Here is a 4,987-nt window from a genome sequence, read left to right on the forward strand (position 1 = left end):
TATTTGGATCCAGAGTATCCATCTGGATAGCAGAAATAAGAGTGTCTGGCCAGACGCTCCAACATCTGGTCTATAAATGGTAAAGGAAAATGATCCTTCCTGGTTGCTTTATTTAATTTTCTATAATCTATACACATCCGCCATCCTCCTTCTAACCATTTTGCTACATGTTCGCCTTTATCGTTTTGCACGACTGTGATGCCTCCCTTTTTAGGTACTACATGCACAGGGCTCACCCACTTACTATCCGAGATCTGGTAGATTATACCTGCCTCAAGTAACTTAAGAACTTCCTTTTTAACAACATCACTCATTATAGGGTTTATTCTTCTCTGATGTTCTCTGGAGGGTTTTGAATCATCTTCGAGCGAAATTCGATGCATGCATACGAATGGGCTTATACCTTTCAGGTCAGAGATATTATATCCTAAGGCTGAGGGATATCTTCGTAAAACTTCTAAAAGTTGGTTTGTTTCCTCTTGGCTCAAGGTAGCACTGGCTATAACTGGACGGTTCATCTCTTCATCGAGGAACTCATATCTCAGATTCTTAGGCAGTTCCTTAAGTTCTAAGGTTGGTTTCTTAGGGAATGGCATAGGATCTAGGGTAAGGGATAAACATTCGTAAAGGTTATCATCGATGTAGGGTTTCTTAAAGTCATCATATTCTATTATGAGGGTTGATGGAAAATTAATTGTTTTTAAGATTTCTTCTTGTTCTAATTCCCTAACGCATTCATCAATGATATCTAAGGCATAACATGTGTCTCCCATCACAGGTGCCATAAGAAATTTCGAAAGTATAAATTCTATTTTCTCGTCACCTACCTCAAAGGTCAACTTTCCTCTCTTGACATCAATTATGGCTCCTGCAGTTGATAAGAATGGTCTACCTAGAAGGATTGGTATATCATTGTCCTCTTTGATGTCCATGACAATGAAATCAGTAGGGATAAATAACTGACCTATCCTAACAGGGACATCTTCTAAAATGCCTATTGGATACTTAAACGATCCATCGGCTAACTGAAGTGACATCTTAGTGGGTTATAATTCTCCTAAGTTTAACCTCTCACAAACTGCTAGAGGCATTAAGCTCACACTAGCTCCTAAGTCTAGAAAAGCTTTTTCGATGACATGACTTCCCAAAAGACAAGGAATCGAGAACTTTCCAGGAGTTTTATCTTTTTTGGCTAGCTTATTCTCGGAAATAGCATTACATTCCAAGGGCTTTGAATCGTCAAGTCTACGTTTGTTGGTAAGGATGTCTTTGAGAAACTTTGCATAAGAAGGTATTTGGGTGATGGCTTCTGCGAAAGGGATTTCTACATGAAGTTTTTCTATAACTTTAATAAATTTTTGATATTGCTTATTGATCTGGGTTTGTTTGAGTCTTTGCGGATATGGTATAGGTGGTTTATATGGCGGGGGTGGTATGCAAGTTTTATCTTTAGGTTCTTCTCCTTTTCCTTGACCTTCCTGGTTTTCAGATTCCTCTGGTTCCTTTACTTTGTATGTGGGTTTGGTATATTCCTTAGAAGTTTCGGGTTCGCTCAATCTTGGGTTTGGTGGCTCATCATAAGCGTTCCCACTTCGTAGGGTAATGGCATTGGCTTGTCCTCTCGGATTTTGTTGAGGTTATCCAGGGAACTGTCCTCCAGATGTGGTATGAGGGGCTTGGTTTAAAGCTACCTGAGAGATCTGGGTTTCAAGCATCTTGGTGTGAGTAACTATTTGGTCAACCTTAGTTCCTAACTGGGTAATCAGTTCGTTAACATGAATGTTTTGGTTCATGAACTCTTTGTTTTGTTGGGTTTGAGCAGTGATAAAACTTCCCATAATTTTCTCAAGGCTCGACTTTGGTGGTACAGGTTGCATAGGTTGATTTGGTCTAGGGGCTTGATAACCAGGTTGTCTCTGAGGTGCATTATTTTGGATAGGGTTATTGTTCTTATAGGAGAAGTTTGGGTGATTCCTCCATCCAGGGTTATAGGTATTCGAATATGGGTTCCCTTGGGTGTAGTTAACTTGCTCATAGTGGGTTTCGTTTAATAGACTACATTCTACAGATTGGTGTCCTTTGGTTCCATGTATATCACAATCCGACGAAATTGCGACTATAGTATTCGGGTTTATACACATATGCTCGACCTTAAGGGCTAATGCGTTCATTTTAGCTTGCATCATGTTTATAGAGCTTAGTTCATGCACTCCTCCTTGGGCTTCCTTCTTCTCAACTGTCTCTCGTTCGATTCCCCATGATTAATGGTTTTGAGCCATATCTTCGATGAGGGCACTAGCTTCAGGATAAGGTTTTTTCATCAGCGCACCGCCTGCGGCAGCGTCGATGGTCATCTTTGTGTTATAGTGAAGTCCATTATAGAAGGTCTGAATGATTAACCAATTTTCTAAACCATGATGTGGGAATGCTCGTAACAACTCTTTATATCTCTCCCACGCTTCGAACAACGATTCTCCTTGGTTCTGGGTAAATCTAGTTATATGGTGTAAGACCCCAATTTTGTCCCTAAGATCCCTCATGGCATCATAACATTGCATTGCATAGCCTCAAGTATCATTGAGCATCTTGGCTCCCTTTCCCTTTGGGTGGGACCTCCTTGTGAGTGGTTTGAGATCACCAGGCATGCTTGAATTGTATATCATTGCTTTTCTCATTTTGTTTACTAACCAAAAGCACAAAAATATGTCATTTACATCTTTTGTTGTAGCTCAAGCAATCACCAGGTCAAGAGCTTCAAGAAGATCCTTTATGCAAGAGATGAAGTATTTTCTTGGGATGAAGATCACATGATCATTATAAAGATCTTACATGAGCTAAGGTTTCATTTTGAAGCAATTTCCCCAAGTGGTAGAGGCTCAAGCTAATCAAGACATTTCAAGGTCATCTGAGGACCAAAAGTCAACTGTGCAGTCAACTGAGGGCTATTAGGTGGGGAAATGAGTCGAGACACCTCAATCATGTTCAAATGGGGTCTATTCTTCATTCTAAACTTCCATCTTGAATATTCAAAGGTCATGCCAAAAGTTACTAAAAATGGAAAATGACCTATAATTCAAAGTTTCCAAATTTGGCAAGTTTTTGGTCCACATTCAACTTGACTTGTCAATGTCAAATAAATTTCAAATGGATTTTTGATGAACACGATAGTTGTAGATCTTTGTCTCCCCTTTTCAAAAAGTCCTAACTCATGTCCATATGATGAATGGTTGAGAAGTTATGGTCATTTGATCACAAGGTGTGCATGGAAATTCAAAATGGCCTAACTTTTGATACAATGCTCCAAATTGATTCATTCTTTTTGCAAAATGCTCCTCATGTTCAAGACATCACAAAGTGACATTATTTGATTCAATTATGCAAAGGAATCATGGCCAAATGCTCATTATTTCACATGTGTTCAAATTGAAGAAATTATTCATCATTCTTTTTTGGCTTATGATACAAGCAAATTGACATTCCAATGATGATCCTTGGTCGCTATTGAGTGGATTCCAGCCATTGCATGAGAGGTTGCACGTGGATTATGGCCTTGGAAGCTTAATGTGAATTTTTTGAAAATGGATTCATATCTCACTAATCATGATTAATGGATGGCTAATTTGATTTTCAGTGTGATTAGCAAGGGATATAAATACTAAAACCCTAATCCTAACTGCCATAACAAGCATTTTCAGATCCAAATTCAAAAACTCCCTCCAATTTCTCTCTCTTCGATTCTTCATTTTCTTCACACAAACACCAAAAATTCTTGTAGATTCTTGATCCTCATGCTTCATTGAGCAAGAATCAACCACTGTTTTGAGCAATTCAACCAGATTTCAAGCTGTTCAAGAGCACTATCACGTTCATGGAATTTGAAAACTGAGGTAGATCCAAGTGGTTTCAAGTGTTCCTGTTTGCACAAAGCTTCAAGGCAAGGTTAAATGAGTAGATCTGGAGCTTCATAGCCTGTGAGATCGCGAATTCAAGAAGCTCCAATTTCAGGTGAGTTGAAATTCATCATCTCTTTTTGTTGATTTAAGGTCATAGATGTGTAGATCTCATTTAGTAGAGCTTGTGCATATGATTAGAATTGATTTTGGTTGAGAATTGAGCATGTATGATGAACTGGAATTTTAGATCTAGGATATGTTTGCTTTCGATCTGTAAAACCTGTTGAGAATTAGATGAAATTAATGTGATATTTGGATTCTACGTTGAAGGACGAGTCGAATGGTATAGGATTTGTCAATTTCTGGAAAAAAATTTGGATGGAGTCGCCGGAGCTGGCCGGAGAAGACGACCGGAGACTGTAGCTCCGGCGTTTGTAAATCCTAGGGTTTGTGTGACGTGTTTTCCATGTGTGCGCCATGTGTGTGCTCGCTTGTATGAATGATTGACTGAGATTAAGTTGACCAGGCCACACGTGTTTTGAATTGATGATTGTGCATGCTGATTGTTTAATGAAACGCTGCGTTTTGCTTGTTTAAACCTGGACCATTGGATTGATGAGCGCGCCAAGATCTGTGGCTATGGTTTTTTCTGATTTGATTTGAATATTTGTGTTTCCCTCCATATTTTCCATGTTATTCCAATTATTTTGCTCATTTCATTTAAATCATAAAAAATTCAAAAATAGTCCAATTTGATCCCAATTTTTTCATAGTTTTGTTTTGATCTCTACTATTTTTTGGTGTTGATTTCATGAATTGTTGATGTCTGGTTTGTGATGTGTGAATTTTTGAATCCATGTGGTACTAATTTGATATGTTGTGTTCAATGCATTGTGAAATCCTCATTGTTGAGCCATTTGATCCAATTTTTTATGTGCATGATATTCATATATGATGTGAATTTTTGGTCACGGGTTTGGAATTTTTATCACATGTTATCATCACTTTTGACACATGAAGATGAAGGTGATAATTTGTGTCACATTTTTGACATTGAATTGTTACATTTTTGTTCACATAGCATTTGAATCTTT

General features: G+C 38.2%; 1 non-coding gene across 1 annotated transcript; it reads left to right on the top strand.

The window, feature by feature from the left end:
• The first annotated feature begins 2,409 nt into the window (after nt 1-2,409).
• On the top strand, nt 2,410-2,514 carry LOC127099270 (small nucleolar RNA R71). Its single transcript, XR_007793795.1, has one exon. It is a non-coding gene; the product is annotated as a small nucleolar RNA R71 (small nucleolar RNA).
• The last annotated feature ends 2,473 nt before the right edge of the window (nt 2,515-4,987 follow it).

This window comes from Lathyrus oleraceus, chromosome 6, assembly GCF_024323335.1.
Source record: "Lathyrus oleraceus cultivar Zhongwan6 chromosome 6, CAAS_Psat_ZW6_1.0, whole genome shotgun sequence".
NCBI lineage: Eukaryota > Viridiplantae > Streptophyta > Magnoliopsida > Fabales > Fabaceae > Lathyrus > Lathyrus oleraceus.